General features: G+C 40.8%; 1 protein-coding gene and 1 pseudogene across 1 annotated transcript in view; one reads left to right on the plus strand and one right to left on the minus strand.

Moving 5' to 3' along the window:
- LOC149143696 (transcription factor MYB1-like) overlaps window positions 1–23,720 on the minus strand; it is a 161,517-nt gene that overhangs the window by 98,382 nt on the left and 39,415 nt on the right. The window lies entirely within an intron of this gene.
- On the plus strand, window positions 12,056–12,416 carry LOC149143697 (10 kDa chaperonin, mitochondrial pseudogene; annotated as a pseudogene).

Genomic DNA, 23,720 nt, shown 5'->3' on the forward strand with positions numbered 1-23,720 from the left:
TCAGCAATGAACTGTGCATCTTTCACCTCTCCTGAGCAGTCTTCTGCCTTGATAAACATTGCTCCTTTGGGGGAAGTGGCAATGATATTTATCAATGGTCTGCGCCTCATATCTGTCCAACCATCTGAGACTATGGTAACCCCAGAGCTACTCCAGGAAGAACAAATTGGAGCTAAAACGTCCTCCACAAGTTCCTTCTCATTTTTGAGAAGCTGGGTTCTGACTTTCTCATAGTTGGGCCCCTTGTACCCTTGAGGAGCTTTGTTAACTGCCCTTATCATATCTTGCCAGTAAGGAGAGCGAACAACATTGAATGGGATACCACATGCATAAATGCACCTGGCAACTCAGGAATCAGCTTCTTCTCTTGCTTGCACATTCACCAATCTAGCAATTCTGCTACCCTGAACTGATTGGGATGCCCCTGAGCCTCTGGTATGTTTGGGTGCTGCTTGTTCATGTTCTTGACTGTGACCACCTCTCCTCTTTCTTGCTTCAACTACAATCCTTGGCTCAATGTTAGATGTAGCCTGAGTATGCTCATCATGCCTCCTCTTAGTACCATCCGCCTCATCTTGCTCTCTTTGATATGCCCTCCTTACCAACGGATCTGCTGTTTTTGTGCAACCCAGAATCCCCTGTCCTCCTCCATGCAACAGATGCGCCTTCACTCTTGGGTAGGAGCCCTTGTACGTATTATTGCAAAGAGTGCATCGCCATTCCCATGAGCCACCACCTCCACATTTTTTAAGCTTCGTCACATGCCTCCAAAGAGGATAATATTCAGCCCTTGGGTTGGCCCTAGGGTTTGAAGTTGCAGCTGCACTTTGGCTGGAAGCCATTGCTGCAAAAATAAATTAAAAAAACAAATCTATAAATAATAAATTTATAAAAACGTTTTTCATATTTTTGGCTGTATAAACCCTAGAAAAATTAAAGAAATAGTAAGAAAAAAACTAAGAAATGAATGTGGCTTACCCAAATTAATTATCTGTGGCTGAATCTACCCTAAAATGCCAGAAAAGAGGAGAAATATGGCTATAGCTGAGCCAAATCTGCTGCAAAAATAAATTTAAAAAACAAATCTATAAATAAAAAACGTTTTTCAGCAATTTAGCTGCATAAACCCTAGAAAAATTGAAGAAATAGTAAGAAAAAACTAACAAAATGAATGTGGCTTACCCAAATTAATTTTCTGTGGTTGAAACTACCCGGAAATGCCAGAAAAGAGAAGAGAAATATGGCTGTAGCTGAGCCAAATCTGCTGCTACAGAAATCTCTTGCTGAAATCTCCTTCTCTTGCTGCTGAAATCTCTTTCTCCCGCTGCTGAAATCTACTTTGCTCAATGCTCAAAACACCAGCTACTGAAACAACTGCCAATCTCCAAGAGAAACTCCTTGCTGAATAGTGTGATGAGAGAATGAGAGGCACTGCTCTTTTATAACTTTAGAAATGGTTTCTAGAAGTGATTAGAAACCCTAAAAAAAATTAAAAACTAATTAGAAAAATAAAATAAAAAACAAGTATTTTTTTGTGGGAAACGGGGCCCGTACGGCATGGAAACGCGTTTCCGTCAATACGGGCGCGTTTCCATTTCGGGAAACGAGCCCGTACGGATGAAAACGCGTTTCCACGCCGTACGATACGCGGAAACGCGTTTCCGTTTCGTTTCCGTACGGAAACGGACCCTCCCCCTGCGTTTCCTGCAACTTAGATTAAAAGTGTTTTGTGGTTTTCTCCCGTTTCGATTTCCACGCAAAAATCTTGTGGACTCTTTGTGATGTTGTGCATTGTTGAATGGTATTGTTAACTGTTAATGTTTACATGATATGATTAAAATTTTTAAAAAGGGCCCAATATTGATTCAACCCCGCTCTCAGTATTGGTGAATATTCCAACAATTAGAACTCAAAAGCATTATTATTCACTAACATTCAAATAAGGAGTCCTGCAGATATGAAAAATCGGAGAGCAATCCAAAAATGTCCCCAGTCAAACATCAAAGAAGAGGACATGAACAAAAATGTTTCCATGGAGAGCTTGGGAAGACTAAGCAACTAACCTTTGATGGTGAAAACAAGATGGGAAAGGATATTAAAGCTTGGTTGCTCATAACAATCTCTCCGTAATTCTTCCTTGTCCCCTGCAATCTCCTTCTCCCATTTTATAATAATTCCCTCCTTTGAATACCATGGGTAACTTTTTACCCATTTTATTAATTATTATTCTATTTTTATCATGATGACCCCTTATACTTCCTATCATTATCCTATGGAATCTAGATATGCCAAGACTCAATCTCCCTATGCTTCTAAAGTCAAAAAGGGACATTACAGTCCCCCTTCCCAAATTTTGCTTGTCCTCAAGCAAATCCCATTCATTACTAGAATCCCAGACATGTTAGTGGAAGGCTTTGGAAACAACTTGTTGCACCATCTGAAGGTCTCCCAATTCAATAGTGTTGTTATTTGTTGTAAGAACCCCTAATGAGGTTGAAGAGATTAACTCTTAATGATGGCCCATATGCTTCATGATTTCGTTGTATTTTTGGTGGATCCCTTGTTGTCGTTTGACTCATCTTAGTTGCAAACCCCCTTCTTGTTTGGTCTCGCATTTCCATCCTTAGTATTCTTGATTTACTACTGTATACCTCTCAATATGGTTAGGCTCTATTTGAGTCATAACACTTGGCCTTGACTGTGAATTTCCCCCTTCTTTTGAATTAGACTGGGAGCTGATTTTGGGTATCTTGTGATAACTCCATGTGCTTCTTCCCATTTTTGCCTGCCATTTGTTTGAGTGTAGCAATCTTTGGAGGATCTTGAGTCATACCTCTCAAGACTACTCTCTGACCTCCTTTCATTTTGAATCCCATCTCCATGGTCTGATAGTTTTTCCAATGCTTCCCTATGGTGATAAGCCATTGGACACCCAGTACTAAGTAAAATTGGACAACTTCACCACATAAAAATCATCAACCATAATGTAGTTTCCCATCTTTAACTCTACCTTTGGAACTGTCTGATTGCAGGCCATGATGTAATCGTCGGCCATTTCCACGTTAAAGCCTCCAAAGTCCTTTGTTGGGATGCCTCTTTTTGCTATTAATGTCGAGTCAATAAAATTGTGGGTTGACCCACCATCGATTAGGGCAATGACCTAGTGCCCCCATTAGACTTTACCGAACCTAGCACCCGATATTCGGTTCCCAACAATTATTAACTAAACAAATACACAACCAGATTCCTAACACACAAAAAAATAATCTAAATCACATACACATAAACAAATTTCAGCGTAATCAACAATTCTTCATTAATAAATTAATCACAGAACTTACTTGGGCTCCTGTCCTAGCATATGGCCCAACTAAGAAAATACAAATTACAAAATTGATCACCGGCTTCTCTGTGCTCTCTCAAACCCAACACACGCTCACTAAGAAGCCTCTCTCAATCTTGTGTTTTCGTTGTGTCTTAGCCTCAACACTTGGGCTGAATTTATAACTTTCCTAAGCTAAGATTGACAACCAAAATTAGCTCGTCAAGTTAACTTAACTTTAGTTAGCTTTCCTATCTTTAGCTTTCTTTACTTTAACTCAAGTAAAAGCCATAAATTCATCTTGCTTTACATGCACATCTCATGCATGTCACATGCAACACATCCACATACGGGCAACTCACTTGCACACTTTGCATGTCACATGCAAGTTCCTAAAGAGGCAAAACAAGGTTCTTCTATTCAAGACACATGGCTAGAAGACCTTCAGCAGGTGATGAAGTATTGCTTGAGTTACAAACTTCAACACTCCCTCTTAGCAAGGGAGGTACTTTTGGAAGAACCTCCTCCACCCAGATTTGTCTCCAAGCCCATCTCGGTATCTATAGTTGCTCCCTCTTACTCTGAAGCCTATCCTGCTACCTAACCTGAAACCTGTGTTGAGAACCTATCACATCCAGCCATGCTCCGAGGATCTTACTCTTGAGCATCTATCATGTCATCATACCAACTGAGTCTCTTGACAGTAACAGAAGAATCACTCTTCCTCGCCACCTATTCCCTCTCAGTCACTGACACGAACCTTGTATCTAAGATCCCCTCCAATACACCCACAGGGTGTCCCAACAACCTATATGACTGCCCTTGACTAATGCCAAGCACTACAGCTGCATCCAAGGCCGCTCCCTCCAAATATAGAAGCACTAGTCCATCCTCGAACAAAACTCTATATCCAACATCCTCCAAGGTTGATACTGAGAGCATGTGTACCTTTTGAACTATGGACAACTTCGGGATGAATTTCCCCATGAGAAATCCAATTTCCCCAAGGGGAAACCACCTTGCCCCAAGAAGAAATTAAATGGAAATTATTATATCATCATGTGCAAGTCGGCCTGTCACCTTATTATTATTGTTGGCAAAATCCTCGAGTTAGCACAAGTAATTATTGTAGAAAATAATGTTATTATTATGGCATAAGTTTAGGTCAGCTCCATTATTGGTGGCACCCTTTCACCTAATCGAATGCTTATATATTAGACTACTTTGTGGCTCATTTGATCGCAAGTGAAACACATCAAAGGAGAAGGATATCTGAAGCAACCTATAGGAGCCAATTCCAAGCAAAGGAAGGACGTGTTTCTTGGTTTCTTTTCTGTGATTGGATAGGTTGAGTTAACCAACTTATTGGCCAAGTGGAAGAGAACAAGTCTAGGCAAATTTTGTGCATGCCTTTGGGTGTTAATTCTCTATGACAGGGCCACAACATCTCTGTGATATTGCAGAAGGGTCAAACCCTAGTTTGGAGCTAGTTGGAGGTGATATAGCGCTGGAACAAACCTATGTTTAAGGGTTGAGTTTTCTTGTGAAGCAGCGCAAAATATAAGGGCAGAAAGCAAGGGAAAAGTGCAAGATTTGAGGAGGTTTGGAGGCTAGAATTAGGGCTGCCATAACAGCGACAGGAAGCCCTAGCCAGGGCCAAAACTTCAAAGCTAAAGTATGCACAAGGCCGAGTTTTCATGGGCAAAGGTTTACATCCTAAAAGGTATGCAATTGTCTTCTCAAGTTGATGATTTGCAAGGTAGTGTAGGTCCAGGTTGGACAAGTTTGTAGCAACTTGTGTACAGTGGTGGAAGGTTGTTAGAGAGTTACTAGGAGAGCCCTAGTACAGTGAACAAATAGGCAGATTTGTCAGTGTGTGGGAAGTCCTCTGGAGCCCTAAGGGTTGACCTTTGAAGGAGCTAAAGGGGATCCAGGAGGGCTAGTTATCAAGCCCCAGTTCATTGAGTTGCAAATAGGTCATCTTTTGTGATTGGAGAGTGATGTATGGCAGTGATACTTGTTCTTATGACAGTGATGTATGACAGTGACACGTGATCCTATAACAGCAACATGTATGCTACTTGTGCAGTGATATGGCAGCCCTTATGGTTTAATCTATTGATAACTAGGAGACCTATCAGAGGTCTTGTGGAGGGCTCATGAATGCCTCCTTGAGAGGCTTGTCTGTTGCCATCTCATGAGGATCCTTTATGATCCAGTGTTGGCCCTAGGAGGCCTAATGTGTTTGATGTTGAAATACTTGTGTCTCATTATAATTATACTATTGGATTGTATCTCAGTTGAACATTTGATGAATATCTAAGAAGAAGAAGAATTGATTTTAGGTTTTCCCCCTTGTGGGTTTTTCCCTGGTCTCTGACCAAAAATCCTGGTGTCTCTATTGTGTATGTTTTTCTTCTAATGTTCCTTACTATTCCACTGCATTGTTAATGTTAATGTTCTCTCTATATAATTGCTTATGATGATATGGGGTGAATATAATGTGAAAATGTTGAAAATGTTATAAAATTCAATTATCTACAGCAGATAACTATCTAGCCCTTAGAACTTTAACAGTACCATGAACCTAGGAACAAACTTCCCAGTCACCTCCATAAATCCTCCTAACTCTAGCTAGAATTTGACACATCCAACCCCCTTCATTACATGTGTGCTAGCTCCATAACTCACATGGCAATGCCTCTGAAATACTACGAAACATTGACCTCATCCCCATCATGCGACTGGACGCCCTACTGTCCACTAGCCATAACAGTTCTACTGTCCGAAGTACAGGCAACAAGAGAAGGTTCCTTCTCAAATTTTGCTGTAAAGTCATCAATCTCAGTTGATGTTGATGTTGCCACCTGATCCTCCCCCTTATTCATCTTGTATGCAAATTGGCTCGCATAGTGACCAGTCTTGTGACACGCAAAGCACATCACTTTGCTCTTATCCTTCGCGAAAGCAAATCCCGAACTTCCCTTTACTTTTGTCCTTTACAGCAAGAGCAAAATTCTCCTCATTATCCCACCATCATGTTGGCCTACAATTTTGGAACGTCTCCTTGTCTCTTCCTGTACAAAATCATCCCACAATCTATCCCAACTAAGCAAATTTTCCCGTGCGATGATCCCATCAACAAAGACATCCCATTTCGGAGGAAAGCCACTCAAGCTTGATATGACCAACCCTTCACTATCAATAGTTCCCCCATTGTTTCCAAGTCATTTGTGCTCTGGTATAACTTGGTTAAGGATCCCACATCTCAAAGGCATTCTTCTTCCCCATCACATGAGGTATAGAGTGTTCTTTAATGGAGTCCAGGATTATTCTCTTGGCCTTCACGTTCTTCTTATTAAACTCAGCCAACTGAGTAGGATTTGAAGGAATTGAGACAACCTTTTCCACGATGCCCCACAACTCCTACTCCTCAAATAACAAAACAACCCGCTCCTTCCATGGGTTAAAATTCCCCGCCCCATCCAATCGAACCTCGTAACATAACCCAGTAGTCATCCCTGTCAAACTGACAAACATATAGTTTTCAACCTTTTTTAATTATCTGGCTAACCCATTGCCTCACTCAGGCCTACACCCTATTGCCTGAGTGGATCCCTCGCGCTATAGACTCCTTCCCGATCTGTCAGTCTATTCCCTACAGTCTGCAACCCTGCCATTTTGTCTACCTCGGCCCTGTCAGGCCAGGCAGTAACTCCATAAATCAAAAATGATTCGATTGTATTATTCCATTAGGTAGGTCTTTATTATATACATGAGGGAGAGACTGTTCAATTCGTCTCCTGATAATTGTTCATATTTCTAATTTATTTATTTACATAAATTCGCCCAATCACAAGGATTCGGTGTCAACATTCCCCCCCTTAATCTGAAGGGATGTTGGTGAGTCCAAGCATCATTCTGAATCATTCAAGCTTTTCTCTTCCAAGCGCTTTGGTGAAGATTTCTATAATTTGCTCATTTGTGGAACAATGACGGAAATGGATTGTTTTGGCCTCAACATGATGTCGAATCAGATGATATTTAGTATTGATGTGCTTCGTTCGATCATGGAACTTTGGGTTCTTGGCCAACTTTATTGCAGAGGTATTGTCAATCATGAGTGGAGTTGATTGTACTTGTTTTACCTCCAAATCTTCAAGAATTTTCCTGAGCCACACAATTTCTTTTGTTGCTTCAGCTGCTGCCACGTATTATGCTTCTGTTGTGGAATCTGCGGGAACTGATTGTTTGCGTGATCTCCAGGAGACAACTCCTGATCCAAGACTCATAGCATATCCTGAAGTTGATACCCTGGTTTCTTTGTCTCCATCGAACTCTGAATCAGAGTATCCAATCAAACTGAAGTCGTCCACTTGTGTATACTTGATTCCAAAGTCTTGAGTTCCCTTCAAGTACCTTAGAACTCTTTTGGCAGCAGACCAATGTCTCTCACAAGGCTTTTCATAAACCTGGAGAGGATTCCAACAGCAAACGAAATGTCTGGTCTGGTAGTAGTTAGGTAGTTGAGACTTCCTACAAGCTGTCTATACTTTGTTGCATCCTCAAATTCTTTTCCTTCAATAGATGTGAGCTTTAAGTTTTGTTCCATTGGAGTAGTAAGAGGATTGCACTCTGTCATGCCAAACCTGTTCAACAGATCTCCAATGTATTTCTTTTGAGAAAGAAATATGGACTTTGGATGTTGGATTACTTCAATGCCAAGATAGTAATGAACATAGCCCAAATCAGCCATTTCAAAACTTTTCCCCGTTTCCTTCTTTATGGATGCAATGTAGCTTTCATTGTTCCCTGTAATCAAAAGATCATCTACATATACCACAAGATATACAACTGTTTTGCCAACTTTCTTGACAAATAAAGTTGCATCATCAAGATCAAAATGTTTGAAATGAGTTTCAGAAGATGCTCAGTTAGTTTTTCGTACCAGGCTCGCGGTGCTTGTTTGAGGCCATACAACGACTTCACAAGTTTGCATACTTTATGTTCATGTCCTTTCACAGTGAATCCTTCAGGTTGGGACATAAAAACATTCTCTTTTAGATCTCCATTCAAGAAAGCAGTTTTTACATCCATTTGATGGACTTTCCAACCGTTCTGAGCTGCTAGTGCAAAGAGTGTCTGGATGGTAGCCCATTTTGCTATGGGGGCAAAAGTCTCCTCATAATCAACCCCTTTCTTCTATGCAAAACCTTTTGCCACAAGCCTAGCTTTGTGCTTGTCAAGTGAGCCATCAGCTTTATACTTGTTCTTGTAGACCCACTTGCAGCCAATTGGTTGGTTCCTAATGGAGGATCAACCAGCTTCCAAGTGTCGTCCTGTATGAGGGCATCATACTCCTTTTGCATCGCTTCTTTCCATTCATCATGACAAGCAGCTTCTTTGAAGGAAGTTGGTTCAAAATCTGTAGACAAGTTCAATTCACAATCATAAGAAACATCCATATCAACTGGTGAATTAGAGTCATCTACATCACCCCCATTTTGTCGGTTTGAGTTTCTGGTTCCTGTCTTTCCAACTTCATCAGGATGAACACTTTCAAGTGTCTTTGTCACCCACTTAAGGGGACATTTTTTAGATGGTCCAGGCTACTCTGTTGATTAAGTTGGGACTGAATCAAGATTGAGTCTCCTAATTCTATCAATTACATCACTTAAAGCATCATCCGTTGTTGGAGTTTCATGCGGGGGGAGTGTTCTTCAGAAGAAGATTCCACATGTTGATCTAGTATAGGAATCCCTCCTTCAAGATGTGGAATCTGATTATCAAATTCTTGAAATGATTTTGCTTTTGTGAATCTATCCAAGCGATCAAGTTGTCGCTCAATAACATTGTCAGTTTTGGATGATTCAAGAAAAATTACATCTCTAGATACAACAAACTTCTTATATACTTCATCATAGAGGCGATATGCTTTGTAGGTGTTTGAATATCCCAGAAAGATACACTTACGACTTCTAGCACCAAGTTTGTTTCTATGTACCTTTGGTATCAAGGCATAACAGGTGGAACCAAAGACCCTGAGATGCTTTACCGAAGGAACATGTCCATACCACATTTCATAAGGAGTCTTGTTTCTAATAGCATTAGATGGACATCTATTCTTTATATATGTAGCACATAGAATAGCATCAACCCAAAACATTATCTTTACATTCTTGAAGAAGAGCATGGATCATACCATATTTAAGATTGTCCTATTCATTCTTTCAGCTACACCATTCTGTTGGGGATTATAAGGCACAGTTGTTTGATGTTTGATCCCATGTTGGCGAAGATAGTTTTCAAATTCATTTGATGTGTATTCTTTTCCACTATCAGTGCGAATAGACCCAATATGAGATTGTGCATCATTTTCAATCCATTTATGAAAATTCTTGAATGTTTGAAAAGCATCACATTTGTTCTTCAATAAATAAACCCAACACATTCTGGTGTAGTCATCAATAAATGTCATGATATATTTATTTCCATTTGCAGAAGGAACAGGCATTGGAGCACATAAATCTGAATGAATGAGTTCAAGTTTTCTATGTGCTCTTGAATGTGAATCATGAAAAGACTGTTTGCTATGCTTTCCTAGAATGCAAGCATCACATTGCTTAAGTTTCCTAGGAATTGTAGGCAAACCAACAACACCATTTTTCTTCAACAAGCGGAGGCTGTCATAGTTCAAATGTCCAAATCTAGCATGCCATAATAAACTTGATGGAAGTGTACCTTCTTCATGATGAGAACTGTATGAGAAATGTTGTGCATGAGCAGAGGTTCCTTGCAGTTTGAGAAGCCTTTCTTCTTCTATTCCCCTCATGACAAGTGAGTGGTCAGATGCTTTTCGTACCTCAAGCTTGCCATCAAACATAGGAATGGAGTGACCTTGCTGGCGGATGTGGACCAAGGACAACAAGTTTCTCTTCAGCTATGGGAGATATAGAACATGATGCAGAAGAAAGTCTGGAAGACCAAGCAGTTTAAGCGTGATTGTGCCAAGCCCTGATGGCTTGATTTTTTATTGGTCTGCAAAGTATACTGCTCCATCAACATTGTCAATGAAATCTTCAAAAAAATCTTTTCTATGAGTCATGTGGCAAGTTGCTCCTGAATCAAGCAACCAATGATTTTTCCAAGAAGCAAGTGAAGCGTTAAATAAATCTTCATTTACTCCAATGTTACAATGTGCCACAACATAGTGAGCGAATTCAGGTGCTTTACCTTTGTCTGTATCATCAGTTTTACCTTTTTGTTGGTTTCTTTTCTGCTCAATTTTGTCCCATGGTAGCTTGCATGTAGAGGCATCATGTGATCCATTTCTTTTGCAGCGAATGCAGTGCAAATCTGCCTTTTCTCCTTGAGAATGTCTGCCCCCCTGCCTCTGAAATATCTTCCTCTTCCTCTTCGACCACCTCTTCCTCTTGTAGAATCTTGAGCGGGATGCTTTTCTTTATGAGCAAGGCACACAGCCTCTTCAAAAGATTCAGGGGTTGTCTTCTTTCCAAAAGCTTTCTCTCTTTCAGCAAACTTTTTCACAAGAGAGTCAAAGGTTATATCTTTGAGATTTCTATTTGCTTGCAATGACTCAAGATAATTGGAGTAAGTATGATCAAGTGCCTTGAGAAAAGCGATAAAGAGGAATATAAAATTCAACCTTAGTGGATTTGATATCATGCATTATAGACTTTACTTCAAATGCAAGAGCAAGAGGATCATTATTTTGCAGTTCAAGAGTGAAGAGTTTAATAATGAGTTGAACAACTTCAAGTGCAAAATGTGAGTCATGGAGTTCTTTCAGCTTTAGGCTTCAAAGGCAGTTGAATATGACGAAATATGGCGACTCACCTCTTCATTTACAGATGCTACGATTAATGCATAAGCTTTGTTGTTCTTGTTTTCCCAAATGACGAGCTCTTTGTCTGAGGTAGGCTGTAATGGTTCATTGTCTCCGTCTCCGACACACACTCCTTTCCACAACTCATTGAAAATGAGGGTGTGTTTTATCATCCGAGACCATTCAGGATAGTTCTCCTTGCCAGTGAGAACTATTCCCACCATGGATATGATTGAATGCATACTGTAGCAAAAACTTCTGCTGCAAAACTTTTACTCTTAATGAAAAAAAATATAGTTCTGATGTGACTGGACAACAAACTCAAATATCAATTTGCATTCATCTGCACAATGTTAAAGTATAGAATATCGCAGTATACTCAAAAAAATACCCTCAACAGCATAAAGCATTGCGTCCACTAAAAGGCCGAAGAACGTAGTCCTGACATATTATATAATTCAATTGGATGATATTAATGATGGCAGCATTTGACCAAACCATAAGAACAATATCCTACACTTATCCGATGGTGTAACTGAAGAAATAACAGAGAGGACGCTTTGTATTGAAGCCGGCACTTAACACCACGCTGAGCAGCCACGCCTTAACATCACGCTGAGAAGCCACACCACGCTTATGCAATAGAGTCAGTCCTTCTCTTGGCATCGTTCAGTCCAACGTTCATGTCACTGTATTGGGTTCACTGCAAATGTAACCCAATGTACAGAGCATGCAATCTCATTGAGTTTATCAAGGGTCGAAACAGGCTTCACTTCCTCTTTTAGCCACACAAAAGACAATGAACAACAATGGCGTTCGAACGCAAGTCTCCACAGACGCCGAATGTTGTGCGCTGCCTGTGTGATGGTGGAGGCAGAAGGATTTTGCAATTGCAGGGTCTCTATATAAAAGTCCTCTGGCTATAAGGGTTTCTTCCCTTACAATATCAAACCAATGGCGAAGAAGCTTATCCCCTTGCTTAACAGGGTTTTGATAGAGAAAGTTGTTGCTCCGAGCAAGACTGCTGGCGACATTTTGCTTCTGGAGAGCACTGGCAAGTTGAACTCAGGAAAGGTCATATCAGTTGGGCCTGGTTCTCGTAGCAAGGATGGAAACACTATTCCTGTTAGTGTCAAGGAGGGTGACCATGTTCTTCTTCCTGAATATGGTGGCACAGAAGTAAAACTTGCAGAAAAAGAGTACCACTTGTATCGAGAGGATGATATTCTTGGGATTTTGCAGGATTGAGTTTTTTTTGCCTACAGGAAAACCGTAGCGAGAATAACCGTGGAGAGGACGCTTTCTGAGCAAAAAAAACTGTGGATGGATAGCGCTAAAATTACCATGTCAGGACAGCGCTTCTTTTATGAAACGTTTATGGACAGGCAGGACAACATGGACAGCGTTGGACAGTATGGAGGGGGCAGCTACCATGTCAGGAGCAGCTAATTATATGGAGGAGCAACTCAGCTATATGGAGAGCAGACTAGGGAGTTACAAGGGACATAAGAGCTAAAAAAGGAGCTGGCTCTGATACCATGTCAGGCCAGGCAGTAACTCCATAAAGCAAAAATGATTCGACTGTATTATTCCATCAGGTAGGTCTTTATTATATACATGAGGGAGAGACTGTTCAGTTCATCTCCCGATGACTGTTCATATTTCTAATTTATTTATTTACATAAATTCACCCAATCACAAGGATTAGGTGTCAACATGCCCCTCCCCAACTCCTCACGATTTCCATGGTTGTTAGTTATGGCTAGTGCCTAGCCGGCTATAGTGTCAGCACTGTAGGGACAGTGTTGGCTCTGGTGGCGAGAAATTCTATCTCCTCGGCCTTGTGTTTGTCAACCAACTGTTGTTGCCTATCAATCTGTCTGTGGCCTGACAGTCTCTACAACCAAACTGTGTTTGTCTGACCTACGCAACCTTCAAACGGTTGAGCTTGTTGCATTGATCCTATCCAATGCATCCGCCCTCAACCACGTTTGTTGCACGTTGCAATTGCTTAGTCGACTAGCAGTTGTAATCGATCCTCTTGTGTCCTTTTGTGCCTATCACACTACTCCCTTCTCACGAGTAGTTGAGTTACGTACAACCCCATCACTTTGTTCAGTTATTGGGGCTGGTTGGCCGCCTAGCTGGTGACTCTGGCCAGTGGTTGGCTAGGCTATTATCCACCCACAACTACCCAACCTTTTTTTTTTACTTTTCCTTGGGAAAAACAAAAAACAAGAAAAACTAGCCCCTTACATTTTTTTTCTCATTAAAAAAAAAAATTCTTAGCCTAAACAACAACAACAAAAAGTATCGCCACCTTAACAAAAATTTCTCATTTGTATGATCCCAACCAACCTACCTCTGGCAATCCAATACAAACCCATTACCTGCTATTCAAAGATCGAATCAGAGTTGGGGCTCTGACACCATGTTAGAATACCAAACCCAGCACTCGATATTTGGTTCCCATCAATTATTAAATGAACAAATGCACAACGAAATTTCTAACACAAAAAATATAGCAGAAGTAAAAACTTGATCTGAATCACATACACATAAATAGGTTTTTGCCCAATAAACAGTTCTTCATTAATAAATTAATCACGTAATTTACTTGGGCTCTCGTCCTAGGATAATGGCCCAACTGAGAAAATACAAATTACAAAACTGAACACCAGCCTCTCTGCACTCTCTCGGACCCAGCACATGGTCACTGAGAAGCCTCTCTCAAGCTTGTGTTGTTGTGTTTGTTGATTTTAAAAGTGTCTTCTAAACTGATAATTATTTTTTATGATTTTGATATTTTCACATTCTTTTTCAATATTTCATCATTCAAAAATTACACAGAAGACATCATAAAGAGAACCACACAAGAACACAAGAAATTTACCCTAAAAAAACTCTCATGGGGAAAAACCTAGCAACATTTTCAATAGAGAATTCTTCAATCCAATAGAGAGACATCTAAGTCAACAACTAGGTCAAACCTAGTCCATCCTCCTAGTCAAGTCAACTAGCCCTTCTTCTTCATTCAAAAATTCGTCATCAGAATCTTGCCTCAGATTTGCAAGATTCTTGCCTGAGATGAACCTCCGTTGTCCCAAAATATACATCAAATAAACCTTCGTTGTCTTCTATATGCCTCAAACCTTCGACCTAGTGTCAGACTAAGATCTTTTGCCTGAGATATATGTGAGCTTCTCTTCCTCAAATATGCAAGCCTCTCTACCTTAGATATGCAAGGCTTCATGCCTCATATTTCACTCCTCTTTTCTACCTCAGACATACCCTATTCGCGCCACAGATTGACCTTTTTCTTGCCTCAAAAATAAGCCTTAGAATAGGCCGAACACAGAAGAAAGGAGACCTAAATTGCTCTTCCATAGAAGCTATGCGAATTGCCCTTGAGGATTTCGAGCTCACTTTTTATTTAGTGTTTCAATAGGTCGAACAAGTGTGTCTTTTGCTAGAGCCAACCTGAGCATTTGTAGAGCCAACTTGACTAGGACACAAATTTTATTTCAAAAATTCAAATTTCTTTCCCTTTAAAAATCCAAAAGGGGCATGACACAAAAATATTTTTTCTTTTTGTTTCTAGCATGAAGAACATGCTTACAAACACATTAAGAATAGATTATTAAGATGACCATAGTTACAAAATTCAACAGTGTCTTAGCCTCAACACTTAGGCTCAATTTATAACTTTCCTAAGCTAAGATTGATGGCCAAAATTAGCTCGTCAAGTTAACTGAAGATAAGTGACTTTAGTTAGCTTTCCTATCTTTAGCTTTCTTTACTTTAACTCAAGTACAAGTCATAAATTTAGCTTGCTTTACATGCACATCTCATGCATGTCACATGCAACACATCCGCATGCATGCAACTCACTTGCACACTTTGCATGTCACATGCAAGCTCCTAAAGAGACAAAACAAGGTTCTTCTAGTCAAGACACATGGCTAGAAGACCTTCAGCAAGTACAAAAGTACCTACCCAAGCTACAAACTTCAACAGCCCCTAGTATAAAGCCTTTGACTCTAAAGGTGTTGCAGCTCAGGACTCCTTAAAGTGTGTCTATGGTGCCACCTTCTGCTTCTGCCCTTGGTTGCTCCTCCTCTGAACTAGACTATCAATAACTCTGCACTAGTCTTGTTTCTTCTTCTCCCCCATTTTCGGGGAGTACTTCAACGTAGTGCACTTTTCCCTTTCCCTTGCATTTGAGCCCTGGTTCCCAAAGCTTCGTAGCTATAACAGAGTTTCTTCCTTCATAACTCATCTCAAGTTCCAGGGTCCAACTTGCTTCTTTCGGTCTCCTCCTCTTAGGGAGGGGGCTTATCTGTAACCTGCTGAAGAGGTGGTGGTTTGGAAGATGCTTTACTTTTAGGTGTCGCATCCTTGTCTTGGAGATGGCTTCCTACAATGTGCTAGGATTAAAAGCCTTAACCCAGCCATGCAATGGTTTCACTAACCCCTCCGTGAATAAAATCACCAACCATTCCTAAGAGATGTTCGTAACCATCACCGCTAACTTTAGAATTCAAAAACATTTTTTTCCGGAATCCCTATCTATTCCAATTGTGCAAGGTCATGAAAATGAAACTCTAGGTCCCTCTTATCAAACCTCGGGATTAATCTTTTTGTCAACTCTAGATACGAGTTGATGTTCGAATGCCTAAGTGTGGTTAACCCATGGTACCACCACTCATGAACTTCACATTCCAAATGCAAAGAGGCATACTAGATTGCCTCTGATTCCCTCATGGGATTGAGCAGAAAGTATGTATCGAGTTTTTGCACCCAAGCTCTAGCTGAACCTCCCGAAGTGCCATTGAAAATAGGTATATTTATTTTTTTGGCCTTCTTTTGGATATCATCGTTCATCCACCATTTGTTAGAGTCCCTTGACTTGCCTCTATGCTTTATGGCACAATAGTCTTGGAACAACATTTGGCACTGAAATTATGTTCCCATGGCCTGGTACTCTCTCTGATAATTCCAAGAAATTTTCACCCCATCTCTGCTAGTTATCAGCTTCTTCTTCCAAAAACTTAGATAGGAGTGGTCATGATGAAGTTGGTTTCACTGGTGGGGGTATCGGATTAGTGGAGTTACAAGCCCCTCCATCGTGGTTATCATATCCTCCAAATAAATTATGGTTTCTATGCAATCCTTTTGCCCCCTGATTAGATAGATTATCACAGAGACTAGCCATGGTTTGAGTAACTTCATTTAGAGTTGAAGCCACCTCATGTCAACCCCCTATTATCTAATTCTTGGAGTACCTCCAGTTTCCCTCTAGCTAAATCGTTTAAGATAATTTTGAAGCTTTCCCATGGTTGATTTGCACCATCCCCCATCTGATATTCTTCTTCTTCTTGCTCCTTCTTTTTCCTAAAGGTTATGTTTCCCTAATCCTTTGGAAACATCAACTGGTAACCCTAATAGGCTGACAAGGTGACCGACTCTGATACCACTATAAAAACCCTTAATCTCAATTGCAATCACTGTAAGGATTTAACTCAGAAAATGCATAAAATCATAAACCCAATCAGTTCTTACGAGCAGGCAACACCAGTGATTAATTAATGTGCAAACACTAGAGTAAGTTCTCCAATAGTATTTTTCTTACGCTATGGGAGAAGATTACATAAAATTTCAGAGGGAACCTAGCAGAGGTTGTTTGAACATGCATCCCCTTTTGCGAAAGAATTTGATCAGATTAAATTGCTCCGGAATATGTTTGATTCTTCTAGCAATTTATTGGCCTTAGGAAGACAGATAATTTGGCCCTCAAACTACCTCGGCCCCCTTGGCAAATATGGACCCTGTCCTTTACAATTGACAACCTAACCTTGACCTTGGGATCAACTCGCACTAGATCGAGTCCAGCCACCCTTCACGGGTATATTGCAGCCAGCGATTAGATTGTTGGAAGATAGTTTCCAGCCCAACAGTGGTAGTATTAATCCCTGGTCCACATCAACAGACGTGTACACCCATCAATCAGACAATGACAAGGGCAGAGATGGAACCATCGAGCCTTTTTCTACTTTGGAAGGAATTGCATCCACCTACTTCAATCAGATTACACTCCCTTACACCAAGGAAACTCCTTTAGGCAGTCCTGATATATCTTAGAACGGAAGCTCAGACGCTCATAATACAAAATCAGAGATACAACAAATCTTTATGATTGAGAGGCAATGAAGAGTGACCTTGAATTGGTGAAGGCGAGCAACCACAACGACTTATGCTTGTTGGACAAAGTGAATAATAAAGAAGACCTTGGGTTTGCTAGACTATGGGCACAAATCTAAGACATGCAACATTGTGGGCGCAAACAATGCATGTAGCCTTTTTGCAGTCAACCAGAATTTGACACAGTCCACAACAAGAGATCGACCCCTCTGAGATTGCTTGAATTAGCCCTGCCTAATTGATATTAGCGCAACCCATCCTTAGATCAGTTGTTTGTGGTTTTTCACTCGCACTGTGTGATAGGTATTTGGCCAAATTCAGTCGTTTTCCACACAATTCCAAATTGGTCTCCATATTTGATTATGTCGGCCCCAAAGAGAGGGGTAATTTGCGTTCAATTTTGATCCTCTGATAGGTACTTGAATTCAACTCAAGAGGACGTGATAGATTTGATCTCTTAGGGTAACAATCTCAGCCCTTTACAAAATGATGACTTTGACTCCTCACTAGATGATCCACGCAACTCCTCACTAGATGATCCATGCACCCCCTTAAGAATTTGATCTTCCTAATGTTGATTCCAACCTGCAACCAATTTTGCTCCTGCAATGTGTCCACGTAAATAATTTTGCTAGGATGGCTTGCAACCACGAAAACCATTGTCAACTAAATAATTGACTAGGGAGTGTCTTCCAACCTCGAAGCCAGTGAACCACAGCTCGGCTATGTCTCTAAATACTGAAGCTGGTAAATATCAAGCTTTCTTCTTTTACCTAGCAACAATCTCTCAATAATTCTTCCATGTCCCCCTCCAATCTCCTTCTCCTACTTTATAATAATTCCCTCCTCTAAATACAATGGGCAACACCATGGGTGATGTTTTACCCCTTTCATTAATTATTATTCTATTTTATTATGATAACCCCTTTTTCTTCCTATCATTAGCCTATGGGATCTAGATATGGAAAGACTCAATCTCCCTTTGATTTTGGAGTCAAAAGGGGGCATTACATAACTGCTCATCCAACCTGGAAGCTAGAATTGTCATATACCATCTACAAGGAAAAGCTTCCATGTGGTCAAATCAACTAAGGTAGATTAAGCAGTTCAAGAAATTTTCCTGCAACAAGATATTTTCGAGCACAACTATGACAAGATGCCAGAGTTTTTTGTACTCAAGTTGGGAAATGTGACCATGGACGAATATGAGAAGTTTTCAAAGTTGTTGAGAAATATTGGTCGTATCAAAGAGGAGAAGGTAAAGATACAAAGGTTCTTAAGTGGACTATTGGTAGTTTGTTGAGACAAGATCCAATTCGATGAACCTAAGACTGTTCAAGAGACTATCAAGAAAGCCAAATACCTATATGATCATAACAAAGGCAGAGCAATATGCCAAAAGTCTTGGAAAGATCAGAAAAAGGATAAACTAAATCAAAGGAAGAGGGGATTCAAACCTCCTTTTCTCAGGAACCATCCTAATACATACCAGCAAAGTCAATCAGTTCAAGGTGAATCTAGAATGGTAGGATCCTTGGGGAAAAGGACAAGGCGATCAACCCAATGTTGGAGATGTAAAGGTTACCATTTTTACAAAGATTGTCCTCATAAGCGAGACAGAAAGAGGAATGTGCACAATATATAGGAGATAACTACAATGGAAGATGTGGACAAAAAACATTCCAAGAATATATGGAGCCTTGGAAAATCAACAAGCAAACCATCAATTAAACATTTTTGAAATTGAAGGTAAGACTATCAATCAACCTATTGCAATTTTGATTGATTAATGAACAAGTCATACTTACATTTCCCCTAATTTGGTGAACAAATTCATTTGAATGGAAGTAAGCATGAGAAAGCATGGTTGGTTCAACTAGCTACTAGGACTAAAAGTAAAATTAATGATATTGCCAAAGGTTTGGTGAACAAATTCATTTGACGGGAAGTAAGCATGAGAAAGCATGGTTGGTTCAACTAGCTACTAGGACTAAAAGTAAAATTAATGAGATTGCCAAAGTTTGTCCATTAGATATGAATGGATTCAACACTATTACAAACCACAACATAATACCACTTTGCTCATATGATGTCCTCATTGGAATTAATTGGTTGGATTTGCATCATATTGTTTAAGATTGCCATAACAAGACTTTTACTTGCTTTGATGAAGAAGGAAAGAAAAGAACAGTGAAATGAATTTCAAGACTTATTTCAATCAAGGAGATATCATACTTACAATTGAAAAGATGCTTCAAGTAATGTTGGCAATTGTATGCAACTCACATAAGAGAGCTGATCAAAATCAACTACCTGGCCATAGAGATGGGATTCAAAAGGAAGGGAGGTCGAAGGGTAGGGCTACACTCAAAAGAATGGCGGGCAGAAGTAGGCAAAAGCACATGGGATCATCACAAGATACTCAGCAAATTAGCTCCCAATCTAATTCAGAAGGAGGAGGAAATTTGCAGTCAAGGCCAAGTTATGACTCAAACAAATCCTAACCGTGTTGAGAGCCCTTTAGTAGTAAATCAAGAATACTCAAAATGGATGTGCGAGACCAAAAAGAAAGGGGATTCGCAGTTAAGAGGAGTCAAACAGCAGCAGGAGATCCAACGAAATCATGAAGCAGATGGGCCATCATGAAGAGTTAAACTCTTCAACCTCGCCAGGGGTTTTTATGGGAGTTGGGTTATCGCAGCTGCTTCATGGCATGACGACAAATAGCAATACTATTTGAATTGGGCAACCTTTAGATGGTGCAACAAGTTGTTGCCAAAGCCTTCAGCCAACTTGTATGGGCTTCTGGTATTGTACAAAATTTGCTTGAGGACAAGCAAAATTTAGGAAGGGGGGACTGTAATGTCCCTTTCTTACTCTTAGAAGCAAAGGGAGGTTGAGTCTTAACCTATCTAGATCCCATAGGCTATTGACAAGAAAAATGAAGGGGTCCCCATAGTAAAATAGATGATAATTAAAAAAAAGGAGTAAAAAGTCACTTTTCAGGGAAATTAAATGACCCATGGTATTCAGCGGAGGAGATTATTATTAAAAGGGGAAGGAGATTAAAGGAGAACATGAGGAAAATCATTGAGAATTTGATAAGGAGCTCTAGGAGTTGCTAAGTAAAGGCAGATACTTTGATATTTACCAACTTCAGTATTAAAAGACTGTTGAAAATTGGTAGCTCGGGGATGAATTTCTAAAAATAGAAAGTCTAAAAATAGAAAATCTAAAAATAGAAAGTCTAAAATTAGAAAGTCTGAAGATAGTAAATCGCATTGCATTAATTGGTAATCAAGTAATGTTGATGAAAAATCACTTCTTATCATTAATCAATCCTAATAGTTCAATCTCGACTTAATGATTTATATGCAGGTCGGGTTTAGTTGCTTTGTGTTGCATTACCGCTGCGCTGCCCATAGTAACAGTCTGCACGCGCCTGCTGAAGGAGAACTGGTTTCCAAGATTTGGGGGTGCCTACAAACTGCAAACAGTGGAAAGGGAAATGGTCAAACAACGGGATGTCGTCGATCTGGACCTACCCGACCCTGAGGATATTCTATCGATTGGGGATTGGAGGTCACGGAATAGAACATTGAGAAGTATATTCATCCCGCTGGACTGCCAAGAAGGAAGAGATGTGGTTTGGGAGAGGGATGGAAAAAGGGGAAATCGTTAGGGTTGTTGGAGGAGAGTTTTGGTCTGACTAAACTGGAAAACTGGGGATCAGGGAAGGAGCTGGAAGGGAGGCAGGGGGCGTTACTACCTGAGCCTGATTGCGCTGCCAGAAATGCGAAGGTCCTCCAAGTAAGTAATCGTTTTTCTAGCCCGCTTAAAGATTTCTATTCGGGAGGGTTAGAAGATATTGTCATCAGTTGTGGTTTCAAGGGCCAGGAAGGTCTGAAATCTTTCCTTGTGGAAGATTTGGGATCGGCAGAAGTCATGAGAGGGTTACGGCTAGACAACACAGTTGCATGCAAGAGCCTGTTGCATGTCCGAAGAGGAGAAACCCTCGATCAAGATTTGAGCTCACTTGTGGGCTTACCAGGGTTAATCAAACAAGGAAGCCTCTAAATGGTGCTCGGAAGACGCCGGAGGCAGGGAGGGGAGAAAATTGTGAACAACAAGGGGTCCGTTGCGACCCATCTTATTTTGCAAACCGGGAGGGCTTTATAGAGGCAGAGGGGTTTTCAGAAGTAAGAGAGCCACCACTCTTGGTGGGGGAGGTAGCATAGGTAGAAGAAGGAGGTTTAAACAACCTCAAAAACAGTTGGAAGGAGGGGCGTTCTGAGCCACTCTAGGAAGTTGCTATCAATGTGGAGGAGACCACACTGGGGCTTGGGGAAGGGGGGCAGCACAGGAAGACAAGGGAGAAACAAAAGAAAAATAAGTTAATAAGGAAGAAAGAGGAAGTTGCAAATCTGGTTCTAGGAGTCGATCTCCAGATCGACGAAGCCATGGAGGCAGCAGAGTTAACGTTGGTGGGTAGGGCAAAAGGAAAAAAATATACTGCAAATTACATCCAAGAATGGATAGTCAATAATTGGCAAGAGGCGCCAAACAAATCCTTTGAGGTTTCAACCTTAGCCAAGGGCTGGCTCATGATCAAATTTACCAGGAAAGAATCACTGGAATGGGTGCTGGGAAGGAACTGGAGTTTTGGGAGAAATCCTATACTATTCAAAAAGTGGAACCCTCTTTTTGACACTCAAAGAGAGAATGTGGACAAAATCCCAGTCTGGGTAAGACTTCCCGGGCTCCCTCCTTTTCTTTGGTTTGATTATGTTTTCAGGACAATCGAAAAGTATACTACAAATTACATTTAGGAATGGATAGTTAATAATTGGCAGGAGGCGCCAGACAAATCCTTTGAGGTTTCAACCTTAGCCAAGGGTTGGTTCATGATCAAATTTACTAGGAAAGAAGCACTGGAATGGGTGTTGGGAAGGAACTGGAGTTTTGGGAGACATCTTATACTATTTAAAAAGTGGAACCCACTTTTTGACGCTCAAAGAGAGAAGGTGGATGAAATCTCGATCTGGGTAAGACTTCCTGGGCTCCCTCCTTTTCTTTGGTTTGATTCTATTTTCAGGACAATCTGGAATGTTTTTTGGAAGCTGATATGACCTTTGTGCACACTGGAGAAAAAGGACTGGCCAAAATCCTGGTAAGTCTAAACCCTAGGGAAGGGTTGGCAGAGGAAATCAACCTTAAATACAGGGATTTCTCTTACACACAAATGATCGACTACGAACAACTCCCTTTTTGCTGCCATAGATGTCACAAGTATGGACATTTGGCAAGGGAATGTCCTCTGGGGTTTAGACGAAGAAGAAGGTAGAGGAAGGAGGGGGGAGTGGAAGATGTACAAGGGGAGAAGGATCTGAATAAGGAAATTCTAGTCACAGGGGGGGAATAGATGGAAGAAGACAAGATGCAGGAGGATGCAGTGGAAAGAGTGGAAGTACAGGTGGAGGAGAGATCAGACAGAGTGCAAGAGCAGCAGGGGGAATCAATTCGGTCAGAGACAAAGGTGGGAGATGGATTGGGCTCAGCTCTTCAGCCGGAGGGTACAGCTCTGGAACCTATCCCCTCTTTCAATACTTCCTTGTTGTCTTGCCTCAATTCAATGTCCAAGCCTGGTCCTTCCAGGCTTATGAATTCAAATAACTTACATGTTAACAATGTAAACAAACAATTGGACAGTATTATTACCTCCACGAAATTCATTTGAACCAAAGTGTTGGGTCTAGTGTAGAGGCAGTTGGTATGCCAAGTGCCTTCTCTGTAAAATCCCACAATAACCTCAGACCTCGAGAAAAGAAACTCATTCCCTGGGAAGCGGTGGAGGACTTGGGGATACATCCTATACTGATTGGTCCTCATAAATCCAGAGGCAGAAAGATAAACATATCAAAGGCTCAGTTGAGAGCTAAGATCGACATTGCTGATGGGAAACAATTATCCATCTCAGGGGTGCTTAGAGCAGCGCAAAACCCCTCCCTTGTTTCTAAATGATCATTTTGTCTTTCAATTGTAGAGGGTTAGCTAGTACCCCTAAAAAATTGGCCTTGAAGGCCCTTATTAATTTCTACAACCTAGATGTACTTCTGCTCCAAGAGACACTGGGAACTAGTGAAGAGATAAGTAGAGCATTACTCAAAATGTTGCCTGGATGGACTTTTCAGGCTTTGGATGCCAAAGGCAGATCCGGGGGATTGGCCACTGGAGTGAAAGAGGGAAGGTTGAAGGTCCTTTCCTCCTGGGGAGTTGACCAGGCTCTAGGAGTAGAGGTTTACTCTCTGGAGATGTGCACAAACCTTCTAATCCTAAACATCTATGGTCCCT

This window comes from Pinus tabuliformis, chromosome X, assembly GCF_031772625.1.
Source record: "Pinus tabuliformis cultivar Carrire ecotype Pingquan chromosome X, CPIR1, whole genome shotgun sequence".
Taxonomy (NCBI): Eukaryota; Viridiplantae; Streptophyta; class Pinopsida; order Pinales; family Pinaceae; genus Pinus; species Pinus tabuliformis.